This window comes from Arctopsyche grandis, chromosome 7 (assembly GCF_051622035.1).
Source record: "Arctopsyche grandis isolate Sample6627 chromosome 7, ASM5162203v2, whole genome shotgun sequence".
Classification (NCBI taxonomy): Eukaryota; Metazoa; Arthropoda; class Insecta; order Trichoptera; family Hydropsychidae; genus Arctopsyche; species Arctopsyche grandis.
In genome coordinates, this window is record NC_135361.1 from 8,629,974 (window position 1) to 8,653,235 (window position 23,262).

The following is a 23,262-nucleotide window of genomic DNA, read 5'->3' on the forward strand; positions in this document are numbered from 1 at the left end:
TCTGGCACATACCCACATATGTACATCGCGTCAGTTTTTATATACATACATATATTATGGTTTGTATTTGAAGTTTTAAATTGATTTACTATTTAATTAAAATGATTTACTTTTTAATTAAATTGTGTCGTTTCATTTGGAAGTAAACTCGACTTTCTAAATAAGGAATATTTTCCCTTTCAAATAAATACACTAGTTTGTAACGAACGGCTTTACGCGCGCTTATCTGATCTCGCGATGGGAGATGCAGAGGGCGTTTACGTCGTTCTTCTTCCAAGGGTCGGGTTATATGGAAACGTGGACTAACCTTGGGATACAGTTATATATAGTCGGGGAGGTTCCTGACTGCAAATCGTCTCGTTGATAACAGCTTCCTCGTAGTTGGGAGCTGGCTCTGCGGTCCTCTCACGTCTGATGTTTCTCCGGAAACGGCGTGAGGAATACAGGGGACGTTGGGCTGGTACTCTTGGGAGGGAGTGATGCTGCAATCGACCTCACAGCGGTTCTTCAGCAAGATGGCGGATCTCTGGGCCCCGTCTCCCCCTGGAGACGTGCACAGGAGAGATCTTTCTTCGTCGGTGGATGGCGGGTAAGAGAGAGTCGCTCTACATGCGCGCGCGCCTATAAGGCTTTTTCCTGTGTGGCCACTCGAAATAAAGGGCGAGTGTTGCCCTATGGGACGATGGGGAGAACGTTGCGTTACAAGTTTTAATTTGATTTCGAAGTAATATCTTCTATGTAATTGTAATGAAAATATGGCGAAAAAGTTTTTAAGGGGAAGTAATAAAATATATAAATATTTTCATAATTTTTTTTGTATTTTCTGTATAACTGGTGAAATAGATGTAGTGTCATTAACCTCTCAGACAGAATATACATATGTATGTATGTATAGGTACGTGTTATTTTTAAATTATATAGGTATTATTGTAAAATGTGAAGTTGTTATTTTTTACCGTGAAACATCTTCTCCTATATGTACATTGTAAATTCATTTACGTTTCAAATTAAAATTTTGCTGAAATTGAATTAAATTGAACCATATACCAGAGTGTAAAAATTATGAATTTAATGGATATATTTTTCTCTTTAAAACGAGTTGCAAGCAATAAATGTAGTCTATTTAATATTGCTATTATAAAACAATATTCACGTATTTGTTTTGTATATGGTTGTAAAAGTGACACCTTTAAACTAAATCTCACAAAATCACTGTCTGATTTGATGGGCGGATATTTATTTAAATTAAAAAAAAATGTGATGGTTCGATTCCTGCATTTCAATACCGTGTTCTTCTATTTTCGTATATTTTATTAGGTGTAATTAATATTCACATTCTAATTATTATCCCAAATAATTGTTTTTGTATAGTCTTACGAAAAAATAAACCACAAAGCAATCCTGTTGGTATAGATTCATTGTTTTTGTGGTTTAGTCAGTTGACGGGGGTTTGCTTTCATTGCAGAACGTGTTATAAGTCCGGTCGAAAGCAATTTGCAGATAAGTCACAGATACGTTTGATTAGCACTTGTGGGAGATACGTTTTGTTTCCTTCCCCTAAAAACGTATCTTACCCTTATCGAATTCCCCCTCCTCCTCCCCTGGCACTCGCCATCCCCGAACTTGGGAGCTTTTCTTCGACGAATCGCCGTCTTTCTATCCGCCGAGAAATTAGGCTGGAAAGCTTTCGAGCGTAATCTTCGATGTACAATTTTCTTTGTCATTGTCCAATATAAATAAACGTTTCCGAGTCAGAGTTCCGAATCCGTGGAAGTTGACGCCTTCGAAGAGAACTTCGCGTTGATCAAACAAATTAACGTTGATTGATTCCGGTAATGAAGTTTAAATCGATACTTGTAATGACAAATAATTAAATGGCTGGGGATTTAACCTGGAAACCTAAATAATACGGATTGAATCGCACTCCGGACACCGCAAATCTAATCTCATTACCGGAATGAACAGCCTTGTTGATCCCTCACACCTTCTTGATGAAAATCTAGGGCATTATCTATGTAGACCTTATTTTAGTAATGGATCTCATATGATCTATTGTTGGTATTATAAAAGACTTTTCTATAAAAAAAATTGTATATATGTATGTATGTACTATATGAAGTTATGTATATGTAAGAAACTGGGAAAAGATATACATATGCATGGTAAATAAGTCGATACATAAAACGCTTTCTACTTGCAAAAATGCAAAAAAGTGTTATTTCATTTGTTTATGGAATTAAACAAACAAATATGAATAATTTAAAAATATTATATATCATGTATAACTTCGAAAAATACTCTGTCCTTTCATTTTGGTACAGTCAAGGTATTTCCAACAGTTCGAAAGGTAATATTTGAGTCGAAATTTGACATTAAGTTTCCCAAATTATGTACATACCAAATAGATGTACATATATTAATTAAATTATAGTTCACTAATTTCAATGAAATTATGTTTTTTTCATTAATGTTATGAATCATAAATAATAAAAATCATTATTATTCCTTCATTCTTACATATTTAAATGGAAGTATTGAGATCTATGATCATTGGGAGTGATCAAAATTAGGACATTTTAAATTCTGAAATTAGCAAAATAGAAAATAGTTTGTTTTTTTATTATATATAAAGTAATTTGGAGAAAAAATTTGAATTTATCAAAATTTTTATTCGCTCTAAGCATTTTATGCAAGTTACGAAAAATTATTCATATGTAATTACTTATTATTCAAATTGGGACCCTTATTATTTATATTACATATAAACGATATTGTTAAGGTAATTAAGAAGTGTAAAATACATTTGTTTGCAGATGATACATTGATATATATAATTGGAAAGAATGTTGATGTAATGTCTGAGATTTTAAATATAGAATTAAATTATGTGATTGACTGGTTGTGTGAAAATAAATTAAAGCTGAATGTGAATAAAAAAAAAATGATGTGGTTAAATGGTAAAAATAAAAATATATTGAATGAAATTAGAATTGATGATAAGTTAATTGAAAAGGTTGAAAATATAAAATACTTAGGAGTATACATAGACTCAGGACTAAATTTTAAAATGCACGCGGAACTATATAATAAAAAAAATGGCTAGAAAAGTTGGTATATTATGTAGATTAAGAAATATTTTAAGTAAAAAAAGTAAAATTTTAGTGTTTAGTTCAATTGTCTTGCCACATGTGGTTTATTGTGCCACTGTGCTTAATTTGTTTAGTGGCCAAGATTTAGAAAAAATGCAAAAAATACAGAATAAAGCTATGAGAGGTATTTTGAATGTGAATAGATTTAAGAGTATTAGAAGTATGTTAGAAGAATTAGGATGGATGAGTATTAGAATTAGTCTAAATATTAGTACATTGTCTTTTGTTTATAAGTTAGATCATAAGTTATTACCTAAGTATTTTGATGATTATATAATAAGGAATAGAGATAAACATAATTTTTATACTAGAAATAAGGACAAACTAGTTGTTGTAAGTAGAGTAAGAAAGAATAAGACAGCTGGGGGTGTTTTTCACAGGGGTGTGCTCATGTATAATGCCCTCCCTGAGTGCATCAGGTCTGCTAAAAACATGGATGCATTCCTGCGAGGTGTTAAGAGACACCTCTGTGAGGGACAGTACATATAATTTAATTATAAATTTTAGAGTTAATTATAATAATTAAGATGTATTTTTAAATAAGCTTGATAGCTAAAATATATATAAATAAATAAAATAAATAAATATAATAAAATTTCAACTAAAAATTTGTGTTTCATTATCATTTGACATATTTTGGAATTATCATCTCTGTAGTGTAAAGATAAATGCGTGTCTGATCGTCTCCTATGTAAATCTACAGTTTTCAATATAGAGCCAATAGAAAATTTAGAATACTACCTTATATATAACTATCAATTCTAATTTGGATTGTGGACGATTTTTACGATTCATACTATAGCTGAATTAAAAAAAAATGTATTGATACATTCAACAAGGAAATTCTAGAAAAATCAGATATATTAAATGTTTATTTTATAAACACTGCGAAAAGCTTAACACGTACGTTGTAGAAATCAGCGTTTATAATGTAATATTTTATTAGTAATATATGTATGTATGTACGTAAATATAGCCATTGGAAGTAAGAAGGTAGATATGCGTGTTGATGGATGTATGCGCGCGCGTAAATTTCTCGTTGTTTGAATATAACAAAGCTAACACGTGGCCACGTGCCGGGGTCGGATTCTTACCGTGTAAGCATGTTGCCTAGGGCGGCTGCAAGGAGGCCGCCCCACACACAGGCCCGTCCCGTCGTAAGTTATGCCGAACATTCGCCGAACCTGCTTGCCAACGTGCACGTGGAATTCCACGTGAACCACTTTGAGCGCTTCAAACGAACTCATTCACCGGTCCCGACCGCACGACGTCCCAAAAATTATAATCTCGGGGATGTTTCATAAAATCTGAGCGAGGGCGCTGGGAGACATAAATAATGTCACGCAAGGGCGGATTACTTCAATTAATATCTTTGTTTTGGCTATATTTATATTGATTTGATTGTGGATTATGATTAGCGTCATACAGTTAAGGTACCTTAAATAGTATTAGAATTATATTTGTGTAAATTTTTCACATTTATATTAGGCTTGTGGTTCAATCGTGATCAAGCTTGTTTCAATTCAATTTTAAATCTAATATATAATTTCGAAAGAGACTTTGTATGTAAGTTTTAATGTAAGGTTTGGATGGTAGAATCCGTTACGTATTGAAAAAATCTAAATTTTTATCGACGACATCAATATGGATTTCGATTCAGTTTTCGATTTCGATTCTTTACTCAGTTCAGGATCCCGATTCCTTTTAAAGTTCTGGATCTCAATTCTTTTTTCAGTTCCAGATCCCGATTCTTTTTTAAATTCCTATTTCCGATTCCTTTTTCAGTTCCGGATCCAAATTCTTTTTTCAGTTGCAGATCCCGATTCTTTTTTTAATTCCTATTCCCGATTCCTTTTTCAGTTCCGTATCTGGATTCTGTTCCTGTTCCGGATTCCTTTTCAGCCATGTTTAAGCGGTTTATATTACAAATACCGAGTGAATTCGGGTAAAACTACTAGTATTTATTAATGCTGAAATTCAATGTAAATAATGAAAAGTTGAATGCTTGATATATGGAGTGTACAACCATGAAATATATGTTTAATTTTCTTTTTAAAGATTTTTTGCCACAGTGTCTTTACAGTTGCTCAAAACGACACTGTGGAAAATTCACGCGAAAAGAAATAAACAAGAAGAAAAAAAAACAGTGAGATACCTGCAGCAAATCTCTGGAAGAAGATAGGGATTCATAACCTACAGCTTCCTGAACAAATACATGTACAGAAAACGAAGAAACTTTCGTTGTATTCTTTCAGTTTTTAGAGAGAATGTTACCTCCCTAGGATTCAAAATTAAGGATCTAGACTCAAATATGTTGCGTACTAACTTGATTGATTGATTAATATTTTTTTTAAATATATGAGCCATTATATTTCAAATTGACGTAAGTCTTCTTTTCTTCATTTTAGGAAATATCTCACAAAACATTAAATACATATATGTAATGTTTTGGGTTTTACAATATTTAAAAATGTTTGCCTGTAATACGTTTATTCTGCTTTCCCGAGATTCTCAATACATGGAATTAAAAGAAGTGGTAAAAATTTTGTGAATTAAGTCACACATAAATAGTGTTTTTGGAATTGAAAATTGGACTTCCACCGCTTTCAAATATAACGGCTCGTATGTATAAGTTGCCTTCAATTTTTTGAATAACTACATTTTTAAGTTTTCCAATAAGCTTCCATTATTTTTAAATCATCAATAGAAAAAAATTGGGCTTCGTGACTTTCACTAGGTTCCTCGTAATTTTTTAAATCTAAATAGTTCAAACATTTTGGCAAAGTATGGATATCTCTAATATACGCCATTTGTATAGAAGTTTTTAGAAATTTTACTTACATACATATTTCGTATTTATGGAAAAGAAGATTACTTTATTGCGGAAATTCTCCGCAATAAAGTTATACATATCTACAAATAAGATCTGCATACAATATGTAAGCTTTTAAAGTTAGAGCATCTGTAGATAACCAAATAAATACAAGAAAATGTACATATATATGTATGTATGTATGTACATATATGTATATGCATGCAATACAGATATATTATACATATAGTAAAAATGGGATAATTCAGCTATCAAAATAATTTGGTAAAATAATTCATGTTATGAAAAATTGTAAATGAATGTAAATTTTTATATGAAGGATTTTTAAACAAAATTTTAAATAAAAAATTTCTCTAATAGTAAGTAAATGATCCGTAAGTCGTTACTAAAAAATTCTTTCATGGAAGACTAATTTACATCATTAAATTTCTCTACTTTTGTTTGCGTGTTTTCTAAGATCGTTAGCCTCTTTTATTTTGTTCGTAAACATACGAGAGAGTATGAAACCTAAGCTTGATTATATTTCGCATTAAAACAAACAAAAGAAAAAGGCTCTAAAATTGAAAAGCGATTGCATATAAGCCCGAATAGCTCAGCCGGTAGAGCATTGGACTTTTAATCCAAGGGTCCAGGGTTCAAATCCCTGTTCGGGCGGTCTTTTTTTTTTTGTTTTTGACCAAAACCAATTTTAAATCTGTGACAAGATATTCCCGTAGCGTAAAAGCAATCAAAACGGCGATATGAATATTTTGAAGGGGATAATGTACCGAATGATGCGAGAGTTCTGTCGCAAAGCTCACCTTCGGCGAACCCGTTTTTTGCATACCAATGTATGAAAAAGTATATAATGTTTTGTACGTCATAATAAGGTTTTGTTAACCGGGGTAAGTTAACGTGGCCGTTACCTGCAAAGGGAACCCTTGGCGACAAAAGGAACGCGTCAGGGGTTAAACGTACAATGCCCATCTCTGAAAGCTCTCGACTTGAGCTTTGATTTCGGCAATTTTTCAACTCCCACCCACCTACCCACCCACCCACCCACCCAACTATTGTCAACGTCCGACCTTAACAATAACACTCGTGACCCCCCTTCCTCTTCCTTTACTTCTACCCATCCATTGTGAAAACATCAAACGCTATGAGTGAGATGTCGTTTTTCGATAGTAGTTATGATAATCATTTCGAATACATTTTCCAAAAAGACATTTACTCTCCAAGTTTAATTCATTGATGATTTTAAGTCTGGGGTTGAACTACATATGAAGATCAACGTACATAAATACATATGTACATATATGCATATTAACACGGATTACCTAAACACAATCTGCCTTAGGTCATCGACTTTAGAGAGTCTTTAATTATGTATTAGATGTATTATGAGCATTTATAAGAATTGTAAATAGGTTTTTAGCTCTTTTCCCTATTATGCTGTACATTAACATTAGAATATTATAATACTATGATTACTAACAAAATTAAATTAAATTGTAAAATAGAAAATGATCAGTAGATCAGTAGCTAATAAACTAGATATAAGATGTATGTATTGTGAACATAATTTAGTAATAATAAAAAGCATTTAAAAATAAAAAAATATGCATATTGGTACATTTTAACAACACAATATTATCTCTCAGACAACAATAATTCTCGAAGAGAGCAAAATCTATGCTTTATTTCGATGATAATTAATTGGCCTGGTAATTTACAGTCAGTCGGCTATATGAAAATGTAGAAAAGTCCTGTTAATGACCGTAATAAAACCACTGCTTACGTAGTTTTATGCTTTCACAGCGTTTTATGTACAGATTTTATGTGTATACAATGAGAATATATACAGTATATGAGCCGTTATATTTGAAAGTGACGGAAGTCCGATTTTCTGTTCCAAAAATACTATTTCTTTTTGATTTAATTCACAAATTGCTATCACTTATTTTGATTCGATATGATCAGAATTTTGGAAATGCAGAATAAACGTATTAGATTCCTTCAGTAATTTTAAATATTGTACATAAAACGCAAAACATTATATTTAACAATTTTTGCGAGATATTTCTATAAATGAGGAAAAGTGGACTTACACCTATGTATTTCAAATACTACAGTTTATTATATATTTATTATTATTTCATATATGTACTACATATTATATTATTATTTCATATACTATAGTTTATTATATTTTAAAATATTGGTATTCTTAAGGAAAATATATAAAATTCTTGAGTTTGTCGTTAATACTGTACGTTTGACATTCCAAGTACTGCAGGAAAACTCAAATTTTTCTGAAATTTTTCTAACAAACTAGAGCGTACGTTGATAACTATACGTATGTACATAGATTAAACGCTTCGGTTATTTTTATAAGAATTTTTATACAAGACATAATTCAATTCAAAATGAATAATTTCATGTTAAAATACTACACGTATGTATGTATGTATGCAATATAAAATTTACGTAAATGATCTTCTCAAGTATGCTGCGCACAAACTTTTAATGGGTAGTGTGTTCAAAAACTAACCAGTATACATATTTCTATGCTGCATACATCATTCAAATCACACTTTTCCGGATTTTCCCGCGTCGACGAGAATATAGATTTGTAACATAACACATTTCCCGGTCTTTCCGAGCATACGCTTATACGTATACCTACTTGCGCTGAGATACGGGATACCCTCCGATGTTTACTAAACCGTAGAATAAAAAAATAAATATATGTGTGTAAAGAAAAATACAGAAAAAAACAACACATCGCGAAAACGAGAAAGAGAGAGGCTCTCGCACCATTTGAATAAAGCGGGTTTGTTGTAAGTGGAGAGAAACAGGATATAAAGGGATACAAATCAGGAAGGTATTTTCTTGTCCCGACGCAAACTTCTCCGGAATTAACATAAATTATTCAATGGCGAAACACAGGGAGCAAACGCGAAGAGCACATTTGAATATATATTAAGACACAGGATATCTTGGATATTTGAATATTTGTTAAAGCATTTCCTATTACATTGAATCCTGTTGGTTTTAGTTTGACGTTAAATGCTACGCTCCCAACTTTTGCTGTTCGCACAAATTGCCGTATTAAAAAAAATCTTGCAATCAAAGCTCAATTGAGTGCAAAACTTCCGCAGTACATAAAAATTCAGAATCACACTTGAACTTTTCACTTTTATTACTGATGGAAGATAGTTCTCCGATAGTGTTGTATAAAATCAGGTAATGCTTATTCGGATTTCTAAAGAGACTAACGAACGAATAATACACGGTTTAAGAGTCGATACAAAACGGGAAATGAACCTGGCTTGGAAGAGTTCAACGCGTTCAAAGCGTTCAATCGCAAAACTCTTGATTTTTATCCTTTCTTTCTGTAAATAAAGTCCATTGTACTCTTTCGGGGACTGTTCTCATAATATGTAGTTTGAATTGTAATATTTTATAAACATGCAAAGCCTCAATTTTTTTTTGCTTTTAATTTTATTAATTTTTTTATTACCTATAGATAGTACATATGTACATATATACATACGTTGACCATAATTACATCCTTTTTTTAAGATGATAGTCCTTTGTTTCACTGCTTCGTCCTTAAGATTTATTTATTTTCTAAAATTGCTCTTTTGTCCTTTATTTTGTAATATCTATTATCGCTAAAAAAATGAATGCCGAAATATTTTAAGATGCAATTCAAAATTAAAAAATATTATCAAACCTGTATTGTTCACACTGAGCTACAAAATTTTTATCGGAGCGGAGACTTCAATCTTTATATCTTTAAATCACTGAATCCGCCATACTGCTGGTTAGATTTGGGGGTATTTGTGACTCCAAAACGATCGTTTCTTATCAGAGTTTGCCAATTTTATTTGATCATTGTTGAAACGGTTCCTCAAAATTGGTAAAAAATCATCTTTCCTGTTGTCACAAATCTTCTGTATTTATTGTATGTACAATTTGTATAAATTACGTACAAAAATCTGTATCCATAGATGTCCCAATAGATTAATTCTGTAATTAATTAATGAATTAGTTGTTATTTCAAGTTCTTCAGCTTCTGGAAATACAGTGATTTATGTAATAATAAAATGCTGCATTTGTTGTAATTAATTGTCCAGGAAGGCGCATTGGGGTCTTCCTGTAAAGCCTTCCTGGTATATATCTATGTAAAAATAAAATACACCAATTCATAGTAGTATTCTTCTTGTTAATGCCTTGTCCGCATCCAGACGCTGGCGACCACCTCGTCGATTATTTGAATATATCCGCATCGGTCTTCAGCGGCTCGGAACAGCTCTTCGGCGCTCATATCGGTCCATATGCGCATGTTTCGAAGCCAAGATAACTTTTTCCTGCCAATCCATTTTTTCCTTCTATTTTCCCCATGGTTATCAAACGGAGAAATTCGTATTTTGGACCCCGTATCATGTGTCCGAGGTACTCCATCTTTCTCCGCTTGATGACAGAAACAAGTTCCCTGCCTCTCCCCATCATGCCGAGGACAGCTGCGTTTGATATCTTTTTGGTCCACGGAATCTTCAGCATACGCCTATAGACCCACATCTCAAAAGCTTCGATGCGGCTGATCATCTTGGTTTTCAGAGTCCACGTCTCACATCCGTGTAGTAAAACTGTCCAGACGTAGCTCTTCGCGAATCTCAACCGCGTATGAAGATTGAGATGCTTGTTTGTAAGCGCCGCCTTCATTTTTACAAATGCTGTTCTAGCCATCTCGATGCGGATTCTTAGATCTTCATCTGGGTCCATCTCTTCATTCAGCCAGGTACCCAGGTATTTGAATCTTTTTACTCTTTCTATCACCTCTCCATCCAAGGTTAGATTCCCGGTGTCTGTTTGCATTCTATCTACTATCATAAATTTTGTCTTCTTTAGATTTATGCGCAGACCTCTTCGATTGCTTTCTTGATGTACACGGTCAGTATACATAGTCAAAATTGGTAAAAAATCATCTTTCCTGTTGTCACAAATCTTCTGTATTTATTGTATGTACAATTTGTATAAATTACGTACAAATCTAAAATCCATAGATGTCTCAATGGATTAATTCTGTAATTAATTAATTAATTAATTGTTATTTCGTATTCTTCAGCTTCTGGAAATACAGTGATTTATGTAATAATAAAATGCTGCATTGGGGTCTTCCTTTCAAGCCTTCCTGGTATACATCTTGTAAAAATAAAAATAATAATAAAATAAATAGCTATACAACATCAATGGATCCATCTAATTATTGTAAGAATGCATCTATCGGCGAGAGGGGAAAAAGAGAAGGTTGTTTACATAATAAATACTTAACAAGTGGACTAGCAAATATCTGAACGAGTCGACCGTACACTTTAATGCCTTCCGGTGCGGGAATATTTATGTAATTAATTGTTCTGGCAATAAATTACTCACACGCACTAACGTCGAGGCACGTGCCGGGCAGGGGCGCTCACGCCGCGGCCCGCGGGCCTAATTGCGCACGTCCGCGAGCCCCCGATGAGTGACTACTGCCTACCCCGTTCCATTCGCAGCCTCCAACGAGTCGGGGGTTCGTTAAAACTTTTCGGAACGGAGTGTGCTTGCTCGTGCCATTTTTCCATTTTGCCACAATCGGCCCGCCGAGGGTCGCAATGATTGACCCGCAAATCGTCTCACTTCAACACTTTCTTTTGTATCGAATTTGTATGCAAATATAATTTAATTTGACGCGGAACTTTGTGAGTTTCAGAGTGATTTAGTCGGAGATTATTTTGCGACATTGGATTTTTTATATAATATTTACAACTGTATAGTATGTAAATATATAATATAGTACAGTTCTAGGACAATACGGTTCTAGGACACTTACCCCCGGGACACATACCCCCCGGACCCATACCCCCGGTCAAAAACTTCCTGGACATTAACCCCCCGTGCTAAAAACTCCCGTGCAAATAACCCCCCCCCCCCTCAAGGATAAAAATATTTTATAAAAATTGATAGTATCTTTAATAAAAAGTCAGTAACAATGCTAATTTATTTCAGCCAGAAAAATACAGATTCAAAAATACAAGTATTAATAATGGGTCTACGTAACGAGCCAGAATGTTAAATTACATAAAACACAAATATCGGAAGGCAAAGATCGAAAATCGAAAGATCTTAAGTCGAAAGATAAAAAAAGGGTACATGGTAAACGGTACATACTCACTTAATTTGCGCGAGCAGGGTACAACAGGAACAAGAGGAACAGGCTTTTCCTCCCGTTCGATTTTCGATCTTTGCCTTCCGATATTTGCGTTTTCAGTAATTTAACATTCTGGCTCCTCACGGAGACCGATTAATAATTGTACATATATCAGATTCTTTATAAGTAATCAATACTAATATTTATAAATATTCTTTATAAATAATCAATATAATATCATATGTTTATATTAACTTTTCTTTCTCTTTTTTCGTCTATAAGACATTCCCTTCTTTTTTTATATAAGTTGTAATTATAATTATTATTAGTTGTTTGTGTATATACATACATGTATATTTTGTTTTTGTTATGTCTAATTTCTTTAGTTATTATTTTGTTTCTTTTCTTTACTGTTATATTATGGAATGCTACTATGGTCCAAAGTTTATATAAATAAATAAATAAATACTCAATAATAAAAAAAATATTAAAAAAATATGTTCTTTTGCAAATTCGTCTGGTTATTCTGAAAATTCTAACATTATGTTGCTAATATGTTTAGTTTATGTTCAGAACATAATACTATCGGTTGGGTTATAATAGTTGTATTCATTCTGTGTCTTTCAATGACTCAATGTATGTATTTATGAACATATTGCTAAATCACAGACAAATCATTAAAATCAGAATGCTCTAAAGTTGAAATGCTCAGTTCAATTTCTGTTATAATTAAATATAATGTGCATTCTGTTTATTTAATCTATTATTAACTTTTATAAATGCTATTGTTTTACCGTATAATTTTTCTCTTCTCTGTTATATTTTCGACAATTGTAGCGCATTAGGGATTCCTGTAATGCCACAATGGTCCAAACTTAAATAAAATAATATGAAGAAGTTCAAATATCTTATTAAAATCTTCTGTCAATCTAATTCTAAAATTGTATTTGACAAATGTTCGACTTGAGTATTTGGAGAACTCTCAGAATTTAGACAATTCCAAGAACTTAGAGAATTTAGATGATTCAGATTTCGCCGAGTGGTTCAGGGAGACAATAGTAGACAGGTGATAGAAAATACTATCCATATTTGAATACCACCCGTAGGCACATCATTGCTTTTATTTACGCACATTGTATATTTTCACAAATACAAACATAAATTAATGTGAATGCGAAAACGTGACTGGATTTAAGGGATATGGATACATACATATTTGGGTCTATTATACAATTTATGTATAATAGAAAAATATGAATACTATTTCTAATATTTATCTCGATGAATCATGAACGCCAGAAATTACGTGTGAGTAATACATACGTATATTAGAAATGATGTGGAAAATCTTATTCAAAAATATATCGTTAACGTCTTATACGGCATGAAGTAAAAAAAAATGAATCATTAAAATTTTCCGGCAAAGTATACGGAGCGAGCAACTTTTGTCCCGTCGTAATATAATTTGTCGCTCTCATAGTTCTGTGCGTAATAAAATATATAGCGAAGAGACGCCGTTCCTTAAGCGGCATTAGAATTTTACATCAATTTATCTTGCGGAGATCTCTGGGCCGCGAGCAGAGGGAAACTTTCATTATCAGAGCCAGAAGTTTGAACTTAAACCTTCGGCGGACGGGAGATCTGAACTCGAGTTAAAGGAATTACCCTCTGCTCCTGCCGTATTTAAAACGAATCGCAAAAAAGGCTTTGCCGGGACTTTGGGACGGGAGGTGGGAGGGGGTGTTCAGCTCGAACCGGAAAAACCGACCCAAAACTAATTTATGATATCCATTGATTCGTGGTGAGCTTAAAATAAAATGTAAACTAAATTCACTATAAGAGTGTAATGTAATTTAACCTTTTGCGTATGTGCATGTCTATGTACATATGTATCACCCGGTCGTGTAATTTGGATAGTTATATTAAATTTTATTATGATCTCGTAAGTTTGAGTATATTTCTATGCATGGAAATATTTGTGAAACTTCGCTACATATTATAACTCAAGTAAAATAATATTTTATAAAATAGATGTTTATGGAAAATTTTTATAAGCAATATTTCATACGACTCCACCCTCCTTTGTTATTTTTATTCACCGTAAATTCCTAACATACTAGTGTTTGAAAACAGTATAAATAAACCACAAGAGTGTGTACTTTATAACAATAGATAAATACGAACTTTGAAACGAAGTTGTTATATAAAAGTTTGCTGTTCAATATTGTATTTAAAAATCAATAGCAAAATGGTCGTAAATTCGAATCACATGTATTTCATAATATTTGAAAGTGACATAAATCCACTTTTCCTCATTTCAAGAAATATTTCTCAAAACATTAAATTTATTGTTTTGTTTTTAACAATATTTAAAAATGTTGGTGGCCTGAAATATGTACGTTTATTCTGCTTTTCTTTCAGCACTTTTTAATATAACGGTTCATATATGTACATATTAATGTTTGTCTGTTGTGAATTTTATTTAAAATCAATATTCTTATGATTATTTAAAAATACCTTTATTCGTGTTTTTTGAGATATTCTTTTCTTCAACAAATCCTTACTGATCAAACTTGTTCACTAGTGTACATATGTTACAGTCGAAGTATATTTTCAGTTGTAATATATTCCAAATGGCATTATAGGTCATTCATATTCGAATACAATTCAACTATATAGTATATAGTAAATCATATCTCTAAAAGCGCAAATACACTTCCTACAGTGTGCGTAAGTTGTAATATAACAGTTGAGTTTTTAAAATTTGCTAGGTGTTATAAATTAAGGTAATGAGTACCGTATTACGACAGCTCCAAGAATGTGTTCAAAAAAAATTTGACTTTCCAACTCAATTTACTGTTCGAGTGACGTTTTCATATGTCAGTGTATGTATCTTACCTGGTACCAACTTATGGTTGAACAGTATATTCAGTTGTAATATATTTTGAACAGTTAGAATGTAATTCGCCATATGAATCAACTTACGTGGGTTAGACGGAATATATTCCAACTATTCAAACTATATTACAACTGGAAGATACACTTCAACTGTAACATACATATGTATTTCTGATGGCCAGACCTTCTATTTGTGACTCCAGGTCGATCGTTTCCTATCAGAGTTTGCCAATTTATCTGATTTTCATTGAAATGGTTCCAATAAATTGGCAGCCTTACACTCGCAATTGGCATTTTCTCGCAAATCTCGAGTTTTCAACAATCTCAGATTTCGCTGAATTGTATAAAATGCTGCAAATTTACAAATTTAACCATAAATGTCTCTATGGATGTTAATTGACATGTATTTACTCTGTATAATAATACAAATGTACAATATTTCTGGCCAGGAAGGGGCATTTGGGTTACCCGTTAGGCCTTCCTGGTATAAATAAAAAAATAAATAAATATGTATATATGTATTTACATATGTATCTTTGACATTATTGGGACATTTCTGACGTTGAAAAATCGCCCAAGCCTCAATGTCTATAAATCAGAATTAATATGCAGAAATAATATTATGACATTTGTGGGTTTACTAAACATGTATAATACATATAGTTCTAACATTGAATGAAACCTAAATTTTGTACTAGTTAAATAAAATAATTAGGATTTGACTCAATACCAAAATGAGTTGTAATTTTGTGAAATATGTAGTATCTGGTAAGGAACTGTTGTCGTACTTTGTATATTATCTTATTTGATTTTTAAATGCTTTTTATTATTACGAAATTATGTTTACAATACATCTTATATCTATTTTAATAGCTACTGATCTACTGATCATTTTCTATTTTACAATTTAATTTAATTTGGTTAGTAATCATAGTATTATATTATTCTAATGTTAATCTACAGCATAATAGGAAAAAGAGCTCAAAAACCTATTTGCAATCCTTATAAATAAATACATCTAATACATAATAATAATTAAAGACTCTCTAAAGTCGATGACCTAAAGCAGATTGTGTTTAGGTAATCTGTGTTTATACCTGATGGGTATAGACATTTTGTTGTAATCACCGAGACTTATATTATCTTATGCTTACTTTCAATTGTAAGAGAAAAGCTCGTATTTGTATTGCTTCAATATCGTGTTTCTTACAGCTCGATCAGAATTCTTCGACGTGAAATATCTTCGTAATTTAATAAAAACATTGGAAATATTGCAAAAGTTTGCCAGGGAATGGGCGAGAGGAGAGTCAACGGCACCGTTCGATTAGTCCCATACATATTATAGTACATAGAACTAATTACGTCGGAACGGACTGCGAAAAATTTCATGTAAAAGGAGATTATTAAGTTCGTAACGAGTTTCGCTCGCCAGTTGATTTATGCCTTTTTTCGGAAAAATTTCCCCAGGACACATGGCCGCCGCCGTAACCGGAGACTGACAGTATTAATATTGTTATTATTAATAAAAAAGTACAAATTGTGCAGAAACGGCTGAGGTGGTGGATATTTATTGCGTCAGGGTGGGGGGTGGGTGGTGGGTGTGTCGGAACAAAAGGGGGAATCGGACTTCTTCGCGCGGCAATTACCTCTTTGTCTTTGTCGCAACATAATACCTAATTTACTCTGTTGATACTCATTTTATGCTCAACAAATTGCCGTTTCTCGTACGCGATAAAACGCCGCGAATTCTTGCGAATTTCTCTTTTTCCTCTTCCTCGGTGATTTTTTTCTCTCGCCGGTCCGTCTCTCGTCGAGATGACGGATCACCGTCGGCCATTTTTCAAGATGGCGCGCCGCTGCGGCGGGCGATTTTACGCGCCACTTGTTCACCTTCTATTGTGTGTTTTTATTTTGTCGTTGTTTTTATTTTGCTCTCGTAGAATAATACATGACGTATTGAAGATCGTGATCGAAATTCGACCGCGAGACTTTGACTGATCTCTGTCATATGCTTCGAGCACTGACTAAGGATTTTTAGATATTTTTCGAAACAGTAATGTACAAATGTGTACCTACATACACATAAATAAAGAGTCTTCAAATTAGATTGAATGTGATGTTTCTATTTATTTTAAATTATTTAACTGTACCATGACTTACATCGACACTATGTATGGCTAACTTTGTACACATCCGAACACGTTTTACAATGTACATATAATAGGTATACAGATACTAATTGCAAACCGCAAGCAAACATATTATACTTATGTACATATTAGGCCGGAGTGAAAAACGCGAATTTTAGATTGTCATCGATGGAAACTTGCGTTACGTTAAATAAAAAAATTCATTGATTTTCAACAATGTCCTGTGCCTCCAACCAAAAATTTCAAAAATGTGGGTTATTTTTCATACATCTGTTTTTCAAGAATAGTTCTAATTTATGAAGTATTTTTATTAAACATAAACTGTTGATATTAATATATTTCATGATTTTCCCATGATAATTTAGAAAATAACAGTTGTTGAGAGCTTCTTTGGGTATATGTACCTACATATAATATATGTATTGTTAATTTGAACATTGAATTATTATTTAAAATTGTAATTTTTTAATACGCAAGTTTTTTTTAGCTTCATTGATTGACGTACTTGTAGTCATCGAGAAAATCACATTAAATTAATTGATTCTAGTTGATATTTGAATCTACGATCTATTTACTGGTTTTAATTGCTTATACGGGGTTGACACCATACGAGTGACCCAGATCGAGTGGCTAGGATAAGCAACTTGGACGTTTACCCGTGACGTGGCAACAGATGATCCGATAATTTTTGGTTGCTGACATCCGACCCAAGTAAATTGGACTGCGCTTAAATTTACTCGTCCGATCCACTCGGTCTAAATATATTTTAAATATATTTAATGTGCATTAAATATATTTAAAATGTGCACATAAAGGTCTTCTGGTTATAAAAATACATACATCGATCGACCGTCACCTGAATTTTCCGAATGTTATAGCTTAATTGTTGTGACTTAATTAATAGGTATCCTCCCATTAAATTAGCATCTTGAATTTTTTGAATCTTATAAAATGCTACCTGCTTCACGTATTTCTCGTAAATTCGCTGTGTATCAAAAATATGTTGATTTTCTATAAATATCCCTATTTATATTCTATGTACTGTTATGTTTGAAAAATTGTTAGTACTTATATAAAAAAATATATAACCATGTGTATCGCCTTGGGGTAGTTCCTGTCATGGCACATATTTTGTATATATGTACTTATACATATGTATGTATGTATGTACTTATGTATGTTCTTATGTATGTTCTTATGTATGTTCTTATGTATGTTCTTATGTATGTTCATAATATAAAAATAAAACTTTCAGCTAACTACATACATATATGTATAGCTAATATTGTACTAGATTATAATTATAGCCGTATAAAAAACATGCTTAAAGTCCAACACAATAATCTCCGATAAAATGTAATGACATATTATACGATTATAAATTAGTATCGTCGACACGTCTACATCCGATGATAAGCTCGTGTGCACGTCCTGTGTAAAATAAACGGAAAATAAGGGGGCGTGTATATATGTACGTCTCACGATACATTTTTCATTGTTTGTCATTTTGACAGGTTTTAAATTGAAAACCTCCCTCCGTGTTCGGTGGGTGGCCAACTATTACCAGAGAAAGGTACCTGTTGATACACCCGCTTCGTGTACAAAAATACTCGAACTCCTATAATAATGGTATAATAAATATTAGTACGTCGCGTTTCGTGTTTTTCGAAGAAACTATCAAATTTATTTGATCGATGTAATAGTCACGACTAAAGTCGAGTTCTCTATGCGTGTTTTGATGTGTAAATCCGGTTCAAATTGAAGCTTTCATGAATTAATCGTCGAATTGATCTGTCGTAATTGATGATTTCAAATTTCATTGTGAAATTTCACTCCAATCAACTGAAATTGTACGATTTGTTGCGAATTCGCATTTGTATTAATTGACAACGTACATTATACACCATTTTGGAATTGGTTTGGTTGAAATTTGTACAGCGTTTATATCTTACACATATAACAAATCCAATATATGGGGCTGCCAACATTTTTTTCCAGACTCATTATATTGATAAGGTAAAGAGAATTAAGACTTTTCAAAGCTTCGAAGCCTGTCAAAGCTAATCACATTAATATTATGTATTAGATGTATTATGAGCATTTACGCTGTACATATTAACATTATAATAATATAATACTATGATTACCAACAAAATTAATTTAAAATTGTAAAATAGAAAATAGTCAGTAGATCAGTAGCTATTAAAATAGATATAAGATGTATTGTGAACATAATTTAGATATAATAAAAAGCATTTAAAAATCAAAATCAAAAGCTAATCACATGTCATTTTCAACATTCAATCTGTATCATCGCTGTGTTTTGGTATTATTTTTTTTATTAAATTACAAGGTATTGTGTAGATTTAATTTAATTTATAAAGAATTCTGTCTATATTCATGAAAGTAGAGAATGATTAGGTTTCTTTGTTCTGAAATTCTTTTTTCAGGGATTCGAGGTGTTCAGTAATCTCCTCTTCTCATTTAGATTACCTTCAGATTATTCTGGGCAATTTAGCATTTTAAGTCAATATTTTTTTAGTTTTTTATAATTGTCGACGTCTAAGAAACTTCTTGTGACTCCTCTTGGGTATCACGACTCTTGGGTTATAAAACTCATTAGCTGTATATACATATATGTATGTATGTATAGGTAGATACAAAAAAGCTTTCAACTCATCAAATTACTTTTCTTTTCTTTAGAAATTCTTAAACAAGCATGCTACCGTAATAAGATTATTTTTTTCTATTAAAATTTGTTCCGCGAAAAAATAATTCATATACCTATGTATGTAGATAGTACATATGTATATACATACATAATTTAATGAATGCTGCAAAATGATCATCGATCAATTTACCTCTACGTGTCGTTGACGTGGTCGATAAATTGCTAAGTGCGTCGGAAGAGAAGAACGACACTTTACGTACACAATCTATCATTTTGCAACTTAAGTATATATTAAAAATATACACGTGGATGTTTTGTGAATTTCAACGGATCAATTTTTGATTAGTGTGATGATATTCAACGGTACACGTAATGGATATTGATTTTTATATTCTGAAAATGTGCTCGTTTGTATGAGAGAGGCGTGTTGTTATTCCATCCTCGATGGGGAAAAATAAACAGAAAATGATGAATTTTCATAAGTCGTACGGAACGTACTTACCTTCTATCTACACACACGTATAACAGATGGAAATGGAAAGAAAAAGAAAAGGGATGATGGAAGAGTCGCGTCGAGAATTGTTATTAGTGTTTTCTCAACAATCAATTTGCTCTAACCGGATAGAAAATTGGCGAGCGTTCGCGTGTAACCGTCATTAAGAGAAGCGCAACTGACGGACGTCGAGCGGGGCCTGCAATTTGTTTGATCGCCACAGCTTAACGTTTAATGACAGATCATCAACGCACATACATACGTATGTATATTACATTATATGACTGCGTGTGTGTATGGTAATGCGGATGTAATGACAAATCATACACGCGACGAGCGTTTCGACACTCGCCGGTAGTAGATTTGGATTGACCTGTAATTGAATTATGGATGGTGAGAGCGACCTAAAATTTAATGACAACTTTAATAAATATATTATACATAAATATTGAATGTCCCTATGTACATTTTAAATATTCAAATTCAGATTAAACTTGTCGGATCGATGATTTATATATAACTAGCTGAACCCGGCATGCATTACAATGCCACAATAACGCATGCAATTCCCGTTCCCGTTAAAACAAGCCATTAAGTTTTATTGTCTATACATGTATACTACAATTGAAATAGTTTTTATGCTTATCTCAAAATATGCATACATACATACAGAAACTTTATTACTTTTTATTTAATACTAGCTGAACCTGGCATGCGTTGTTATGCCAGAATAAGACATGCAATCCCCTTTCCCGTTCCCGTTGTGTTCCCGTTCCCGTTCCCGGTTCAAGTGATGGTTAAAGCTCAATTAACGTCTCTTCAAAGCCGTGACGTCATAAACCAACTGGTAACGTAGTTACCAATGAACACATTTCCTCGACTACACAATGGCGCTTCAAACTTTCACTTCGGTAAAATTGTAATTACGAATATTATTATTGAGAGGTTTTTTCACAGTAATCTTCCCGGAAATGCATACAAAATATCCTGAAAGTTCCATTGTAATCGGTTTTTTGGTCCTATTCGAGACAGACAGACAGAAAAACGCTCGCACGCAGGTTTATTTTGATATTTTATACATGAATTCTGCAATTATAGAAAAAATAGCCATTATTGAAATGTCAAAATACTCACTACATACTTGTATATATGTACATACTAATACATGGAAAATAACAGGAAATTATTTTTATACATTGTTTCTTAGTTTAACTTAACACTTAGCAATATTATACATACATATAGTTAGATAAGTAAGTGTTTAACGTCATTTTATATTCGACTTAGCAAAAGAAATACGTTTTTTAATTAAAATAAAGTAATCCATATGTAGTATATCGAAGTGAGGTAATTGAAAAAATTCTCTTTTGTGACAAAAATTCTAAAATTTAATTAAAAACTAATCCTCAAAGTACATCGACATTATTTAATTTTACATATTAACTGTTTCGGATTGTGTATCTATTATAGTTAAGAGACAAAGAAATAATAATCTATTCATTAAATAACAATACAAATACAATTATACGATATTTTAAACTAAACATTTTTTACAAGGACCCTTTTAAGGTTTCCTTCACAAACGATTCGGTATATTTTCCTACAGTCTTCCAATCGTTTTGATACTTTGCCATTTTATACGGTTTAGTTAACGATGGAAATTTAAATCGTTTCTGATATTTTGATGGTGAAAAATAATCGTAATAGACACGTTTAAAAATTCTACAATTTTGACCATCTTGACGTTTACTGGTAAGTAGACATATATTTTTCGCTTTCCGCTACCCTCTCGTTTTGTCAGACTTTAATTGTTTAAAAGCCTATAACTTCATATTTTTCACACTATATCTTATAATTTGAATTATAGGCTCTCATTATCTTTCATATATATTTTTACTTCACTCATAGGTTATTTGTTTGATTTTTAAAAGCTTTTTATCACTATACATCTTAGGTGTATTTTAATAGCTGCTGATACAATGACCATTGTCTATGTTAGTGTTTAATAATAGGCAAAAAGAAAAAAAATATAATAATATAATAATAGGCAAAAAGAAAAAAAACCTCTTTAAAATTCTTATTAATGTTAATAATAAATTCTGTACATACATTTATTTTAAAAAATAAATTTAAATTAAACGATCTTAATTCCTTTAATAACTTCTTAGACGATCTACATACATCAAATTAACTAATAATTTTAAGAAAAACATTTACTTTTGTACTAAAAATGGTAAATTCTCTAAATTACATTCATACATATGTACATATGTGGGTATTATTTTTATTTATTTAAAATATATAGGGAAGGCGGTAAAGCCGATAGAACTACATGGTTTGAATTATACACATTATAAAATAAAAACAAAAATATTCATGACAATAATAATAAAAGGTAAACATGAAAAAATAATATAAAATAAAAGAGAATACAAAAAATATATATAAATCTGGAATGGTAAAATTATAACCAAAAGAAAAGGAAAAAAAAGAAAAGATATTGGAAAAGAACAATTATTGGAAAAGTAAAACTGGTGTATATGTACATATGTATGTATGTATATATTTATAAAAATGTAACTACTCTAAAGACAGATAACGATGTCAAAACTGACTTTTGAAGTGATAACTCAAATTTTTCTTATATTTTTAAGGAATAAATAAGTTTGAAATGATTGTAATAATTTTATAACTAACAGTAAATTATTTCATTTATTTAAAATTCCGTAAACATGATAATATGTCGTGTAGTTTTCCAACTCCTCATCCATTATATGTAAGTTGACGTACATCTATAGTAAATAAACTTACAAACCACCTAGGAATTGAAAACATTTCAAGGAATTGAAACATCTTCTCCAATAGTTGAAGTGATTAGTCTTTTTCCAGATTC

At 31.9% G+C, this 23,262-nt stretch overlaps 1 non-coding gene across 1 annotated transcript; it reads left to right on the forward strand.

Annotated features, from left to right (window-relative positions):
- Window positions 1-6,563: 6,563 nt before the first annotated feature.
- Window positions 6,564-6,636, forward strand: TRNAK-UUU (transfer RNA lysine (anticodon UUU)). The gene has a single exon. It is a non-coding gene; the product is annotated as a tRNA-Lys (tRNA).
- Window positions 6,637-23,262: the final 16,626 nt, after the last annotated feature.